Raw genomic sequence first — 18,055 nt, forward strand, 5'->3', positions numbered from 1 at the left:
GATAACTTGAAGGCTGAATACAGTCTTGGCAGGCAAGCAGGCCGAGCCGGGCACCGCTCGCCGCGCAGGGAGTAAGGCAGAGGTCATGGATACAGATCCAGGCTGCAGCTTTCAGAGGCTTTTAGAGGCAGAAGGCAAAAAGGGCTCGATGGCAGAAATCAGGGCCTAACTCAACAGAGCCAAGAAAACGAGAAAGTGCACCATGTAAAGACGGTGGCAAGGCATACTTAGGAACTGAATTATCGATCCATTCATGGTGCATCTGAAAGAGGACATGTTAACGTTGGACGCAAATGTATTTGCGTCTTCATAGCTGGTCATGGAGGGAAATTACATGTACTTGAAGCACGTACATGGAGCCGTTGGGGTCTACGTTAGGGGACAAAATTGACCATAAAAATTCATATTACCTCATTCCCTCCTTGTCCCCTACGGACCCTTCATGATATATCGATCTTCATTAGTCTATCTATCTGTTCATGCAGCACCATTTGCTCTTCCTTTTTCAGGCGGGATTTAGAACGTGGACTTGGATGAGGAATACACGATGTGGCGCACAAGCCGCAAATCGCTGGCCCACTCTGTAAACATAGGCAACAACTGAATACTATGAGAAGGGCAATTCCGAGGAAGGATAAGACTTTCCATCCCCAGGCTGATAGCACACTCCAGAACCAACCGGACCATGTCCAGGTGCCTGAATTCTGGTGTATCTGACTTGCAATCTTATGGAGATGGGTTATGGCTCTATATACTGACGGTGCGTTTTCTGGAATGAAAACACAGCAACTCGATCCGATGACTCTACAAGCTCCGCCCCTATCGGCCAGGATGACGTCAAGAACAAGACGATTCTGAAGGACAACAAGTCTCATAGCAGACTGTTCCTCTGTTAAGTTGCCTAGGGCGGAAGTAGTTTCATTTACTACAGCTTCAAGGGTTCTGGTTAAGTGACGTATTGATTTGCTATTGAAGACAGCTCCTAAATAGGGAAAGAAACCTTTATTGAAATCTGTGTATCGTTCCCATGCCGTTTCAGTATAGTCGACAATCGGGAGTTCTCTCTTGGGTCTATTAGGTACTAGACGGGGGTTCTTATGATAATCAGGTGGGGCTAGGAAAACAGGTGGCAGAAGGAATGCAATGTAACATGTCCCATCCCAATCTAGTGGCAAACGTATATAGGCTGTCTGACCACAAATGAAATAGGAATGGCGGGTAGCTTTGAATGTAGACTTGCCTTTATCACTGAATTCAATCACAGTAGTACATTTACTATGACCTAGGTGTACTGAACCATTCTTTCTGACACATAATTCACCTTTAACTGGTAACACTGACATAGAGGGTAAATCTGGTCTGTTATCGGCTTGGACATTCAGAATCATGAGGTTAAGTGTATAATTACCTAATCCATATACTTCATTTTCTAGATCGGTCCCTGTCCTTTGTGGAAGACCCTCCTTGTTGGGGTAACAGGCTTTATGCATAACTACGTTCAGATTTCCCCAGACCCAGTTGCCCTGAAAAATTATGGCATCAGAATCTAAAGAATTTATTAAACTAAACCATGCACCACAGGAACCATTGTGTGTAAACGGGTACGGAAAGAGGGGCAGAACTCCCTTGTATTTCTGATAGGGGGGGAGTCGGCCACATATCCAACAATTTGTAGCGTTGCTGGTCTTATGAGAGTGATGTAACATACTAATGAAGGTATTGTTGCGCAGCGCAAGTCGGTATGATAACTCGTGAGGGGGTAATTCACTGAAAGTATGCTCGGCAGTGTCATTTGAGGAAGAATGTGCACGTGTGAAAATAGGAAAGTACATGTGTAGCAGTAAACCTGTAGCAATAATCATAAGACTCAGAAAAAACATAATCAATAATGCAACAATGCAATAACTGCGGAGAGATTTACAATATTTCTTTTTCTTGATCTGTTTCTGTCTATCTCTCTCTCTATTGGGATCTAACTTATACATGTCAGGAACCTGTCTAACCGCTTCACCTAGGGGAGGACTTAAACAATTAAACTGTCTGACTTGCTAGATCTCAACTTTAGCTTATACTCCTCCTGAGGAGTTTTCTCTGCCAGGGGGAGTTTAGTATCAGTCACTGGAATGGGGCCGGGCTGAGAGTCTATGTTTGGCGGCAGTCCATGAAATTTTTTTATGTGGCTGGAGTGGAGCCACCCTTTGCGGCCCTCCACCTTCACTGCGGTCCTTGTGGTCAATAAAACAAGCTTCGGCGCCTGCCAGCGGGGCTCCAGCGGACTCTTCCTGTCGAAGTTCCTGATGAAGACAAGGTCCCCCGGAGTGATCTCGTGTGGCTTCACCTCGGTATTGTCGGGAAAAGCTGCAGCTACCTGTGAACGACAAGATTGTAGTGCAGACATCAAGGAGGCAAGGTAATCTGTCAGCATATTACAGTCAACATCTGTGATCTTACGAGGCAGAGGCGTCCCCCACATATTCGGTGGCCTGCCAAAGACCACCTCGTACGGGGATAGTCCTGTTCTTGAGTGCGCTACCATTCTCATGTAAAAGAGTGCGACTGGCAATGCGACTATCCAGTCTACGCCCTTCTCGGCACAGATCTTAGCAAGGCGTGTTTTCAGGGTCTGGTTATGTCTCTCTACGAGACCTGCTGCTTCGGGATGTCGGACACAATGGAACTTCCACTGGTATCCTAGCAGGAGTGATACCTGCTTCATGAGCTCGGACGAGAATGGCTGACCATTATCTGAATACACGACACGGGACAAACCATACCGTGGGAAGAATTCACGTACTAGCTGCTTGGCAGTGGTCGGAGCAGTGTAATCTGGGACTGGATATGCTTCCGTCCATCGGGAAAGTGCACATACAACTACGAGGACATACTTGAATCCTCGACAACGTTCCATCTGGATGTAATCCATCTGGAGGACTTCAAAAGGATAATCGGGAGGATAAAATCCACCTTGCTCTACGGGAATGCCTTTACCAGGGTTGAACTGACAACAGATCATGCAAGTACGCACTTTCTGTTTTGCTGCTGCTCGTAAATGCTTATTAAACCAAAGGCTTTGAATACTGTCTAGCATGGCTTTTTCTCCTAAATGTGCAGGACTATGTGCTGTATTAATGATAAGTTGAACCATAGAGTCGGGGAGAAACCATGTGGCTTTTCCCTTCGTCATCCATCCCTGTTCTGTCTGGATCCCTCCTAGTTCAGTCCATTTCTTTATTTCATCTGGTGTAGCATGTGTCTGTATGTCAATTACGTCTAGGGCGGGATCCCTAACTGTCATGCAATGTGTCGGTGTCGGGACTATTGTCTTTGTCATATCAGTTATGTGAGTATGAGTCTGAGCTGTATGCTTGGCTGTTCGATCTGCCAGGTCGTTACCCTGGGAAATGGTATCTGTAACTTTCGTATGTGCCTTGCACTTCATGATGGCTATGGCTGTAGGCAAATGTATTGCTTCTAACAGAGCTTGAATGAGGGGTCCGTGCTGGATTTTGGCACCATGTGAAGTTAAGAAACCTCTCTCTTGCCAGAGGACTCCGAAGTCGTGTACAACTCCGAAGGCATAACGGGAATCTGTGTATATGTTAACTGTCTTATTCTTGGCTCGAATGCAAGCTTGGGTCAGAGCGATGAGCTCTGCTGCTTGAGCTGACAGGGTGTCAATACGGTGTGTTTCTATGACTTCAGTTTCTGTGGTCACTGCATATGCGGCCACTAACTCTCCTGTACTTGTTCTCATACATGAACCATCCACGTAAAGTGTCAGGTCTGGATCTGGTAATGCGATACCTGTCAAGTCTTGTCTGGGTTTTGTCGTAATGGTAATGACTTCAACACAATCATGTGCTAAAGGGTCTGTCTCACTTAATGGCAAAAGTGTAGCAGGATTCAGTGTATTACAGCGTCTTATTTCTATGTGTGGCTGAAACAATGTCAATTCATAACCTGTCAGTCGTGCTATAGTCAAATGCTGAGTCTGTGTTCTGTTCAAAAGGACTTCCACGGAATGTGGAACTTGTACTGTCAATTGATGTCCTAATACTATGGAATCACTTTGTCTGATCGCTAGAGCTGTTGCTGCTACAGATTTCAAGCACGCAGGCAGAGCCTGGGCTACTGGATCTAATGTACTAGAAAAATAAGCACACGGTTTGTGTGAACCTGCTTGATCCTGGGTGAGTACTGACAAGGCGGTACCTTCGCGTTCTGTGACAAAAAGTGTAAAAGGCTTGCTGTAACATGTTGTCGCTAAAACAGGTGCTTGACATAAGGCTTTCTTTAAGTCGTCAAAAGCTTGTGTATGTTCCTGAGTCCAAGGGAGGACCGTCGATGTCGCTGCCTCCTGGGTTGTCAACTGTATGAGTGGCTTGGCTAGAAATGCGTACTGAGGGATCCATTGTCTACAGTAAGAAGTGAGGCCTATAAAGGCCCGTACCTCCTTTTGTGTCTTGGGTTGCGACATGTTTACAATTAACTGGATACGGTCAGGTGTTAGCTGCCTCCCCCCTTTGGACAGCAAGTGCCCAAGGTACACCACTTGCTGAACACAGAATTGTAGCTTCGAAGGAGACACTTTGTGTCCCTTGTCAGCCAAGAAATGCAAAACCGTCAGTGATGCTTGTTCACATTCAGGTTCACTACGGGCGGTGATCAGTAGATCATCGACATACTGAAGTAGTGCAGTGTTGGGTGACATGTGAATACTGTCAAGTAGTCTTTTCAATGCTTGGCTATAGATGCTGGGGCTTTCTGTGAATCCTTGAGGTGCGCGTGCAAATTTGAAGCTTCGGCCATTTAAACAGAATCCGAAAAGGTATTGGCTTTCCGGATCAATGGGGACACTAAAGAAGGCGTTCTTCAGATCAATTACAGTAAAGAACGTCGCTTCGGAATCAATGGCAGTCAATAGGGACGAAATGTCTGGGACCACGGGATATTGTGGTACAATGCATTTATTCAGTTCCCGTAAATCGATAACTAATCGATAAACTGGAGGTGCATTTGGATCAGTACGTTTAAGAATTGGAATGATAGGGGAATTACAAAGATTTGAGTCGGTTTCTACAACCACTCCTTGTGCAATGAGCTCGTCAATGATTTTCAGTAAAGCCACTACAGCATCAGGTGGTAATTTGTATTGTCGAATGCGTGGTAATACTACTCCTGGCTTGAGCGTGACACGGTATGGTGTAATGTGCATACAACCTACATCAGTGGGGCCTTGTGCCCATAAATGTGCAGGAACATTCTGTAATCTGGAATCAATATCTCTCAACACATAGTGACCCTTAAAGTCACGCAGAAACAATCTCACTCCTTCCGGAGAACAGCAAATTACAGCCCCTAAAGCTTTCAGAGTCTTGATACCTAACAAGTTTTCTGGACATGATTTGGTTAGTAACAAATCTGTAGTACGTGTTAATGGACCAACTGCAAGGGGAACTGGTTTCGATACTTCATTAACAATGGGCTTTCCTGAAAATCCAAGGGAAACATTCTGTGAGCCTGAGAGGGGTGCCTCTGAAACCTCGTCGTGACTTATTGTTGTCCTGCTTGCCCCTGTGTCAATCAAAAACTTTCTATCTTTCCCTAATACCTGACTATGTACATAAGGACCCTCTTGATCTACAGGAACCTCAATAAGAGGCAAGCCAACCTCCCTCTCTAGGCTGTTTCATGTGTATCGCTGGTAATCGGGATAATCAGTTTGTGCATATTGGTACATCTGCTGTGTTGCATGTTGTGTTGCGGCAATAGGTTGTGACTGCGGTACCGCTACGGTCTGTACTGTCTGTTGTGGAGCATGCATAGGCTGTACGTTCTGTGGTACGTGTTGTTGGACCTGGTCCTGTCTAGGTTGACGTGGTCTCTCTTTAGTTTTACCTGTGGTTATATTGTGTTTCAAAACTGCACAATCATTTACATAGTGACCTGGCTGTTTACAATAGTTGCATGTCCCTTTGACAGGAGCCGCTGAATTATTGGACTGTGTCATGCCCTTTTTCTGACCGTCAGTTGGAACTGACTGAGCAACTAGCATTTTCATTTTCGTGTCTTTCATACGTCTTTGTTCGTGGTCATGTTCTTCCCTGATTCTGTTCTGGTGATACTGTAACATCTGTAACATTTGTGAAGGCGAATTAGCTTGCCATGTGCTCTCGACTTTCAGTACACGGTTCTTAACCTGGGGCAAGGAATTTTCAACTAATTTGGATACAAAAAGATGCGGATATGACTCGCTACTTGGTTTCAGGCCACTATTAATAACAAAACATTTCTCAAATCGGGAATAAAAATCACTAGTGTCTTCATCGGGTTTCTGTTTGCAGGCTGAGATTGCATCCCAGTCCTCCTTTTTAGTTGCTAACAATCGTGGCAAAACCTGTACTAACAATCCTGGTAATGTTTTGGTTTTATCCCCAAGACCCAAACCTGGGGTTCGAGTCGCTTCTTCATTTTCTAATGCAGCCCAATCTATCTTTTTGTCTCCCACCTCCCATTCTTTTTCTTTGAGTTTCTCGTAAGTACCGGCAGGCAGTAATACTTTCAATATTTTCATAATGTCAGGGTAGGTGTAGTCTCCCATGAGTAACATGTTTTAATTTCACGGTGGAAACCTGCTGGGTCTTTATCATGACTAGGCACTATTTTCTTCATTTCCAATAGTTCCATTTTAGTTATGGGCGTGTATACATACACACGTCTAAGGGTATTATCATCATTCCTGACTGGATGTACTTCTCGTAAGGGATTCTGCCTGTCTATGTAAAACATTTTCCTTTCTGGGGGTGGGGCTGAAACAAACTGTGGATTCAGGAAAGCACTATGTCTGTGTCGATGTTCTAAAATTACTTTAATTAAATCGGTACCTAAACCTCTCCATTTATTCATGAGTAACTCTACTAGTATATCCGGTAGGGGACCTGGATCAGAATGTTGACTCTTATACAATATAAGGAGGTGCTGTATCATGTACATACCAGCTAGTCGCTGTTCGTCTGGGGAAAGATTCAAAAAGGTTTGCGCTACTGCGTCATCATTATATTTATCGGAATTGTCAGCCCATTGTACTGCTGACCTGGCTAATTCTTGTTCATCCATGGAGTCCAGTACATGGTACCCCATTCGTTCTTGAAGTATTTTATCGGTAGCCTGAAACAGATGTTCAGGAGTCCTCGGGTTTGACATGGCAGAGTGAAAAAGTCTCTTGCTTTCTGGGCGTAACGTTTTATTGAAGGTTCTACCCTTTCCTACATATGCTATCGTTCCTGTATCTTCTGGCTCATCCTCCTCTGAGGATTTATTCTTGTCTGATTCTGCTTCCCTTGCAGCTTTCTCCTTTACATGGAATACTGTTATTTCTTTACGGATTTTTCTGTACATGGCCTCTATACACTTTTGTTTATCATGTTTTCCATCTGCAATATTCTGACTCCATGTAGTTAGTACCTCCATCTCTTCTTTATTCACACCAGGCCGATCGCGTTCTCTTATAAAAAGGTTTACGAGGAATCTTAATATCATACTTTGAGTGTCTACTTTCTGATATGCCATAGCCTCTTGAATGCATTCAGGACCCTCCCCAGTCTGAACAAAACGATATATCCTGTCTAGATACTCTGGCATTCCTGGCAAAAAAACTAAAAAACTTGCAGCACGTCTTAAACGGATCGAGGCTAACATCATGGGCCCTTGCTTGCCTGGAACGGGATCATATCTACAGTCTGTAAGATATTCCTTAAGCTTTTCTAAAGGGGCCCCTTTCGGGGTATGTTGTGAAGCTAAGTCTCTTATTGTCAATCGCTGTGTAGGGGGCGGGGTACGGTAACCTCCTGATGCACCTCCTGAAGCAGAGGCTTGAGCATAATCTGTCTGTAGGATCGGTGCCTGCTGTAACTGGGTTGGGGCCTGAACTGTGCCAGTCCCAAAAGGATTAAGCGGATTAATAGGGGGTGCAGGAAGTGGTGGTGGAGGGGTCTGCTGTTGAGGACCCGGGGGCAGACGGTCATGGGGTAGGTTAACGTCAGCAGGTGGAACATGGGTAGGTACATTAGTATAAACAGGAGCTACATCGTCTAAATAGGAAGAAAGGAAAATATCTGCTGCGGTCCTGTGACGTAATTTAGTCGGAACCAATGGAGAGGGCAGATTTTTCGGTGTTTCCGGGGTCGCCTTGGGCAGGCCCTCGGCCAGGACTGGATACAGTCCTGTCATAATGGCATTACTCTTTCTGTCGTGTTGTTCCATTCTGACTCGTTCTCCTTCTTCTAATAGTTCTTTTTCTTTGGTTTTTTCAGAATCCTCTCTACTTTTCTCTGCTTTTCTGAGCGCTTTCTCTGTCCGTCTGTGTGATTCTTTACGCCATAATTCAATGGCATCTTTCTGTGACTGTCTGGCTTTCTTTTTCCATAATGCTTCCTCTACTCTCATGATGCACTCGGCATCCCATGTCCCTGTAGCGGGCCATTTCTGATTCTCTGCTAAGTCCTTGGTGTAATCCACCCACAAGTCGAGGTATAATACGGCATCTAAGCCGTGCTTGTGGTACATAAAATATCCGGGAGTGTCCCTGGGTGGGATGGGAACAGCTTCCTCGAGTATCCCTTTTCTAGTTCCTATCTGTCTCAGTTTAGATAATAAAGGCATTCTGAACCTTGATACTTGATACTTACTCGAACTTGAACACAATTAATACAATAAACATAGTAATGAAGATCAAAACAATCACTCATACCACGACATTAAAACACATTTAAACATTTCGAAAAACGAACAACAATAACTAGAATAACTAGATAACTGGATACTAGATATACTGCTAAACAGTACAGATACACTGCTAAAACAGTGCAGACCGGGTCTGTGTACCCAAACCCGTCTTGACCGGACACAAGTTAATGCACCCGTCTTGATGCATCCCCAGCAACGGTACTCACCGGGAAGCACGGAACGGAAGGCCTCGGAAACTCGACACTGGACTGGACTGGACTTGACTAGACTCGTGACGTAGGTACTTCGGAACTGGTGGGCCTCTAGACTCCTCGGACATTGCTCTCTCGGCTGGGCTCTGGTCGGGATCCTCCGCACTCCTCACCGCCTCGTCTGGGTGTCGATCGCAGTCTCAGTCACCTCCGTTGGCCTGAGGGAGATACAGGAAATCCTGCGGGTACGCGTAATTGTCCGTCACGGCTGTGGCAGGGGGCTAGGCCTGCAACGGACCGCCGGCGTGTAAGGTGGGGGAGGGGTCCCTGTTCGGGCGCCAAATTATGTGGTAAATAACGATTTACCTATGCTGAATTTCTATGCGGTAAAGTTCAATAAAATAGCTCAATCAAAAATGAGAGGCAGAGTCCGTGGAATCTGAGTTTATAAGGGTTTTATTCCATGTAATGGAATGGTTCGAACCAGGGTATCGTGTTCCATCACCACGAAGGTTCAGGAAGGGATAGACAATACTTTATTAACAGTGCACAATATATATAGTCAATGCATATAATGGTGACGGATACAAAAAGGCGTAACAGCTGAGAGAAACAAGATAAGAACACATGTACGTAACAGAAGGTGTAACAGAAGGCGTACACGGAGGTGTGTACTAGAGACGTCACATGAAAGTGTCACAAGTGGGTGGATTCACAGAGGAATCCTGTAGTGTCAGCAGAAATACATGGCTAGGTGCGTGCGCAGGCAACATGACGTGTGATTGACGTGGAACTGGAGGGTGAAGGGGACTTGACATTTTGCTCCGAAAGAGGAGACAAAAGTCTGGCGTGTCAGGACAATCTAAACCCAATCATATCTGATATCTTGTGTTTGAGGAACTGTATTATCTAGAAGGAAAGGTCTCTCGGGCAGAGGCTATTCTATACTGACTGTTAATGCATGCATATGCGCCTACGTGTCTGCGTGTAATGCGAGGGGCCATGGGCCTATCATGGTAACAGGAGCAGTGAATTACTTGCACGGAGACAGAAAGACCGGGCCCTTTACTCTGCAGCTGGGAGGATGTTTACCTAAATCACTAGACAGGAATGTATTTTCGAGGAGCGGAGCTGATAACTTGAAGGCTGAATACAGTCTTGGCAGGCAAGCAGGCCGAGCCGGGCACCGCTCGCCGCGCAGGGAGTAAGGCAGAGGTCATGGATACAGATCCAGGCTGCAGCTTTCAGAGGCTTTTAGAGGCAGAAGGCAAAAAGGGCTCGATGGCAGAAATCAGGGCCTAACTCAACAGAGCGAAGAAAACGAGAAAGTGCACCATGTAAAGACGGTGGCAAGGCATACTTAGGAACTGAATTATCGATCCATTCATGGTGCATCTGAAAGAGGACATGTTAACGTTGGACGCAAATGTATTTGCGTCTTCATAGCTGGTCATGGAGGGAAATTACATGTACTTGAAGCACGTACATGGAGCCGTTGGGGTCTACGTTAGGGGACACAATTGACCATAAAAATTCATATTACCTCATGACGCCATCAACATTTCAGTTAAGTATGAGTGGAGCATCTCCCAGTCCTTAGTTTGTTTGGGTATCCTTCGGGATCGCTTTGATTTGGTACCTGCAGGCCCCAAAGCCGAGGGACTCGTGTTTTCACGAGACTATAGTTTTGAGATTTCCCTTGAAGTTTGAAGCTAGACTAGTGAGCGAAGATGCCTGGTCTTAGCAGACTTGGAAAGATATTTGGTTTTGGTTGTACTAGGGATTCCAGATTGGAGGATTCGTGTCCGGTTCCTCGATTGGAACTCTGACCTATGAACTGTATGTTAAACATGGAGTGGGCCCCATTGCGTATAATGAAATATGGGTAAAATATACCAAGAAAGACGGTGTCCTACAGTGGCCCCGTTATGGTAGTTTTGACACGGAGATTTTAGAGAATCTCAAAGTGAAATTGTTCAAGAAGAAAGCCCGGACGGCAATGTTTGACTCTTTCCGCTTATGGCGTAAGGAAGCCAAACAGAAAGAAATTAAGTTAGCGAAGCGGAAACAAAAGAGAACGAGGTTTGTCAATGGTGCAAGCTGCTATACAGTTTAGGGATAATGAGGAAGAGCAAGAGAACGAACAGATGCTTAGGGTTAGGAAGTTAGCGGTAGATAAGTGCTACCCAGTTTTGCCGCTTAAAGAGCAGGAAGAGAAGAAAGATCTTGCGAAAGATCCTGAAATGTCGCATCTATTGAGTTCGCCACCCCCTTATGCACAGGATGTTACGGCACCACCGCCACCAGTTATAGCTGCGCAACCTCCGGTTGCTTTGCCACCTGTGATTCCTCAACAGCCAGCTCCTCTTCCGTTGGCTACTATTCCTTTGGTATTGCCTTCTTCAGGGCCACCAACTTTGCCTTCTTCTTCGTCTGATACTCCTATGCCTATCTATAATACTCCTCCTGTTCCGACTTTGGATTCATCTAATATTGTTCCTTCTTCTCTTATTCTTTCACCTTCTCCTTCTGCTAGACAGAGAATGACTGCTGCAGTTTCTAGTATCTTTTCTCCTTTGTTGGGATCATTGGGCATGTCTCCTGTTGTCGAGCGTAGACAATCGCTTAGTCAGTTGCCTGATGCTAATGAACGTACAGTATTGGATCACATGGCGCGTAAATGGGTCATGTGTTCTACTCAGTATGATCTTGAAGGTATTATGAATGTTTTCCATCAATGGGAAGCACCAAAGCAACGGTACGTCTTTGAGATGATGTGTGTGTTCCTTCATGAACAGTGGATTGAAGAAGTGGGACAAGCTCCTACTGAGTTGTATCGAATACGAGTCGAGTTTGCGAAAGGGACCATTGTGGGTCCTCTTCAGGTTCAGAAAGCTGTTGCCACGTTATTGTCCTTCCGAAGTGATACTTCTCCTGAGCGACTGTTTGAGCTTGATTCGTCATTAGGGAGAAAAGCGCGTCAGTGTCCGATGCGTGAGGTTCCTCCAGTGTGGAGACCTGCTGATGGGAATGTCGCCGCGCATTTTCAGCGTGTTTGGGTACATATTCCTTGGAAGCGTCCTGAAGTCTTAGCGCTTAAGCAGACTTTGCCTGATCCGCGCAAAAATCCAGCAGGATACTATAAGGAGTTAACTCAGACTGTGGGTTTGTGTGTCATGAATTTGGCAGATGTAGATATGATGTTTGGGAATGTTGTTCCACAGCCTATATGGAGTAAGATTCGTCATACGGATCATGCGCAAGAATTAGGTGAGACATGGGTTCATCTTAGAGATGCCGATAATAGACAAGTAGGTGGCGCTAAGCCTGAGGATATAATTGTTGACCTCCCTGGTAAAATTATCGATTATATGAAGACTTTGATGCCTGAAGTACGTGTCAATTGGGATAAATTGTCTGCGTGTAAGCAGAAGAAAGATGAAACTGTGTCCGACTTTTTCACGAGATTCTAAGAGACCTTTGTAGACCACAGTGGTCAGGATATGGCTACCGAGGGTGGCCAGAGATTGTTTGTTGACAAATTTGTACATTATTTGCTTCCTGAATTATGCAATAAGCTGAAAGATTCTGAGAGTGCTTGGGCTGTTTCTACGTCAGCGCAGATTTTAGCTACGGCCCAGTACTATGAAAATAGGCACAAAGATGAGGTAGAGAAAGCAGATAAGAAAACTAAGGAATTAAAGACTAGAGTGCTTTTACAGCAAGGGTATCCGCCTCGTAATAGTCAACGTGATTATCAGCAGAATCAGCAATATTAGAGAAAGTCGCAAAGGTTCGAGTCTTCTCAACAGCGTTTTCCTGTAGGTCCTAATCAGTGTGCGTATTGCAAAGAAGAGGGCCATTTTAAGAGTAGTTGTCCGGTTTTGTTACAGCGCGCAAATGGTGTTTCTGGTGCGAGAGGTCGAGGTGTTCAACAAGCCCCTAGAGGTAGAGGACGTGGTGTGTTTTCTCAGAATGTGCGTTCTTTGCCTCCACAGAACTCAATGAATAGTTTTGATCAACAGAATGGTTCGTCTGGTAGGACAGCTCGGTATTATGCAGACGATTATTACGTCGAAGGTGAGGAAGTGGATGGTAATGATTGCTAGGACAGCCATAGACAAAGAGAGGGAGTTGTTTCAGTTCCAGTAGATCAGAGTGGACCCTATTTTGAAGTGATTACATCAGGTGTGTCAGAGCCTTTTCTGTTGGATACTGGTGCTGCGAAGAGTTCTATTATGCACTCTAAACTCCTTGGCGCACCTTTGTCTGGCTTAAAGAATGTTTCAGTAGGTTTTTCTGGCGCCCCGGTTACAAATCTGATTTCTAGTCCGTTGCCCAATTTCTGTTGGACCTTGCGAATTCGAAGCACCCCTCATTCTGACTACAGGTTGTGGTGAGAACTTGTTGGGATTGGACTTACTGAAGAGATTGTATGCGACATTATATTGTTCTCCTATGGGAGTACATCTTACATTGGGTAAGAGAGTGATCTCTCCGATGTATTTGTCTAAAGATCGACTTCCAGCTGAATTGTCTTCTCTCCCTGATTCTCTTTGGGCTACTGGTCCGAACGATGTAGGTCTCTTAGAGATTCCACCGTATGTTGTGACACTGAAGGCGAATGCTAAGTTACCGCGCATTCCACAGTATCGTATCTTGAGTGATGGTGAGCGAGCACTTTTAGCGATCATTTATGATCTGATCGAAAAGGATGTGATTGAGGAAACGAGAGGTAATGTGTGCAATAGTCCGGTTTTGCCTGTTCTGAAGAGAACTGATTCTTCACAGCCTCCTGTATATCGATTTGTGATTGATCTTCGCGAGGTGAATAAAATAGTGGTTCCGCAATTCCCTGTTGTGCGAGATATCACCGCTTTATTGACCCTGATTCCAGCTTCTGCCACATGGTTTTCGGTGATTGACTTGAAGAATGCTTTCTTCAGCATCCCGATTGCCATGGAGAGTAGAGATATTTTTGGTTTCTCTTTAGGAGGACGAAGTTTCCGCTTTAAGCGCGCTCCTCAAGGCTATTGTGAGAGTCCATCGATCTATAGTCAAGCTTTGAAGACGCAACTTGATTTGTTGGTATTACCTGATGGTGCTGCTCTTATACAGTACATTGATGATTTGTTAGTTGCTGCAGATAGAGAGGACATTTGTAAAGAGGCTACTTTGTTGTTGTTACGCCACTTGTCTGATTTTCATCATAAGGTTTCTCTTTCAAAGTTGCAATATTGTCGACAAGAAGTTACCTACTTAGGTCACCTCTTATCGAAGGAGGGAAGGAAACTGACCCCAGAAAGAATTCAAGCTATTGCGAAAATGAGTGTTCCTACTACACAGAGAGAAGTGCGTGCGTTTTTGGGTATTACATCGTATTGTAGGCAGTGGATTCCGAACTTCTCGTTTCTTGCGAAGCCTTTGATAGCTCTTACTGTTAAGGATACTCCAAATCCTATTCCTTGGACTGACGAATATCAGAAGAGTTTTTCAGAATTGCGCAGTGCGTTGTGTTCAGCTCCTGTGTTGGGTACCCCCGACTAGAGTAAGCCTTTTACATTGTATTTCCACGAGAGAGAGGGATGTGCATTGTCAGTTTTAACTCAATTATTTGGCGATAAGCAGAGTCCATGCGCTTATTTTTCGTCGACTTTGGATCCGGTAGCTAGAGCGTTGCCGAGTTGTTTGAGAGCTACAGCAGCAGCGGCTGTTTCGATTCGACAGTCTGCTGGTTTGGTAATGGATAATATGTTGATTGTAATGGTTCTACATGCAGTGGATACCTTGTTGAATCGTACTAAGACACAGCACTTAACTAGTGCTCGGTTGTCGGGTTATGAATTGACACTTTTAGCGAGTCATGTGCATATTAAGAGATGCAACACGTTGAATCCAGCCACGTTGTTGCCGATTTAGACAGAATCAGATGATACCGAACAACACGATTGTTTTCTTAGAACTGAGGAAGAAACGAAAGGGAGAATAGACCTTAGGGATACTCCTCTTTCAGAGTGTGATGGTACTTTGTGGGTTGATGGTTCATGCTTCAAGCTCCCGAATGGTGATACGACTGCGGCATATGCTGTTACGACTTTACATACGATTGTTGAAGCTGCACGTATCCCACATAATTCAGCACAAGCAGCAGAGTTGATCGCATTGACGAGAGCATGTGTATTGGCGAAAGGAAAGCGAGTGACTGTGTACACTGACAGCCAGTATGCATTCGGTGTGGCTCATAGTTTTGGACGTTTGTGGCGTGAGCGTGGGTTTTTGACTTCGCATGGTACGAAGATTCAACATGGACAGTTGGTGAATGAATTGCTTGAATCACTTACTTTGCCATTGCAAGTAGCGATATTGAAATGCAGTGCGCATAAGAAAGTTACGGATGATGTTGGTCGCGGAAATGCGTTCGCGGTTGAAGTTGCGAAAGAAACTGCGAGAAATGTGATGAGTCGAATGTATGTTGCGGGTCCGGCTAGATGGGTTCCAGATAGAAGTATGTGTGAAGATACGATCCATCCAAGCTGAAGCTACAGAGAAAGAGTTGAATGGATGGAGAGAAAGTAAGGGTAGACTGGATTCGAATGGTTGTTGGACTGATTTGTCAGAGCATCAGAGATGGTTGTTACCCGATGAATATGTGCTTCCAGTTGTCACAATGGCTCATGGGATGGCACATATTAGCATGAAAGGGATATGCAAGTTGTTGGCTCCGGTTTGGCAGAATGCAGGTATTCCTAAGTGTGCAGAGAATTTGGTCAAGAACTGTATGGTGTGTTTGATGTACAATCCTGGTAAGGGAATTCCAACTCCAGCTGGTCATTTTGCTCCTCCAACGTATCCGTTCGAGGCTTTGCAGCTAGATTTCATCCACATGGAGAGGTGCAACAACCTGAAATATGTGTTATTGGTTGTTTGCTCTTTTTCTAGATGGGTGGAAGCCTACCCGTTTAAGGATAATACTGCCTTGTCCACAGCGAAAGCCCTTATTAAAGAATTTTTCCCTAGATTTGGTTTGCCGAGATTGATCTGGAGTGATAATGGGAGTGAATTTGTGGGTCAAGTGATGAAGAGAGTATGTGAAGGATTAGGTATTAGGTAGAAGTTTCACGCTGCAAATCACCCCCAATCAGCTGGTTTAGTGGAGTGCTATAATGGCACTTTGAAATTGAAATTGGCCAAGATTCAAGCGAGCTCTGGTTTACAATGGCCAGATGCTTTGCCTTTAGCCCTTTTGTCCACTAGAATGACTGTGCATTCACGAATGGGTTTGAGTCCATATGAGGTTGTGTTTGGTCGCCCAGGGAATATTTGGGGCGTACCAAGACCGACAAAGTTCAGTGAGATAGAATACCCTGTGTTACTTGATTACTTGCATGAACTGACGGCTAAACTGCGTGTCTTGCATCAACAGGTTCATGACAGTTTACCACAGCCTTCTGAAGATCCAGGTCACCCCAGTGAACCCGGTGACTGGGTATTTGTGAAGAACTTCCAGCGGAGCAAGAACGAGCAGCCCCGTTGGAGAGGACCATACCTGGTTCTACTATCTACACGTTCTGCAGTTCGAGTGCAAGTCAAAAGAAACTGGATCCACGGCGTACATTGCAAGCGGGCTCCATTGCCCTTACCGTACGACTGGTGGGTCCAGGAAGGACTTCCAGACTCTGAAACAGAAACTGTGCCACGATTTCTGCCCTTATTTATTTATTTATTTATATGAAGCTTATAAAGCGCATGGTTACACTAGCTAGTGTGTCCCCGCGCTTAGAAGACAGACTGAAAAGCAGAGATCTAGGAGGCCCCTAGCACGTAAGTTAGCTAGTGGGAAACAAGCTGGTTTTGAGCTCTTTGCGGAAAACCGCTTCAGATGTTTCAAGTCGTAATCTCTGTGGGAGTTTGTTCCAGTAGGTAGCAGTCATGACTCTAAAGGATCTTCCCCCCATTCTAGCTCTGGAGGACTTTGGGACCTGGACTCGCCCAGTTCCACTAGATCTCAGTTGGCGCGTCGGACTATAGGGTTCAAGCATATTGTGAAGGTACTTGGGGCCCTTCCTCTGTAAGATCCGGTGTCCTACACAGAGTGCTTTAAAGACCACCCGTTCCTTGATTGGCAGCCAGTGCAGTGTAGAAAGTGCTTTCTTAACTGACGCTCTCTTAGGGAGCATCAGAATCAGACGGGCCGCCGCGTTTTGAACGCGCTGCAACCTCTGTAAGCATTTGGCACTGGCTCCCAAGTATAAGACATTTCCATAATCCAGTCTAGATGTGATTACGGCATGGATTAGAGTCTGTCTAGCCGACTGTGGTAGGAGGTTCAGGGTTTTTCTGAGGATCTTCAGCATTCCAAAACAAGTGCCTGCCACTTGTTTGGTCTGGTGCTCGAAAGAGATCTTATTGTCCAGCCAGATACCAAGGTTTTTTATTGGATTGCTGGAAGTGGGTAGATTGCCCAGCGTGGAGGGCCACCATGCCAAGGTCCATACTGAGGGGGCCCTGCCCACACTCAGCACCTCCGTTTTATTTCCGTTCAATTTAAGGCAGTTCTCAGCCATCCACGTGGCGAGTTCCTGCATGCACGCATTGAAGTTGGTGGCACATTGCTCCTTAGTTTGTGTCAGTGTCACCACCAATTGCGTGTCATCCGCATAGGATACTACTTCTATCCCAAATCTGTCAGTGATGTCAGCAACCGGAGATACATACAGATTAAATAGAGTCGGGCTGAGGCTGGATCCCTGGGGTACTCCCTGTTTTAGGTCAATTTTGTTCGATCGTAAGGGACCCTGTGCCACTTGGAAGCTACGATCAGCCAGAAAAGATTCCAGCCACTCCCCTGCTTTGCCCACCACTCCTCCCCTCTTTAGACACCGTAGCAGAGTGTGGTGAGCCAGGGTGTCGAACGCGGCGCTCAGATCGAGCAGGATCAGTGCCGCTGTTTGACCCTCATCCGCATGTTTCCTCAAACTTTCAGCGATGCTCGCCTAGTTGGAACAGCCACTGAACGAGAAAGTGACATCTTTTGCAAGAAGCTGTGCCTCCTTTGAATCGTTTGAACACTACCGAGCCTGAACTTTTGTTTAAGGAACAGACATTGCCTGGCAAAGACC

Source organism: Lissotriton vulgaris, chromosome 9 (genome assembly GCF_964263255.1).
Source record: "Lissotriton vulgaris chromosome 9, aLisVul1.2, whole genome shotgun sequence".
Taxonomy (NCBI): Eukaryota; Metazoa; Chordata; class Amphibia; order Caudata; family Salamandridae; genus Lissotriton; species Lissotriton vulgaris.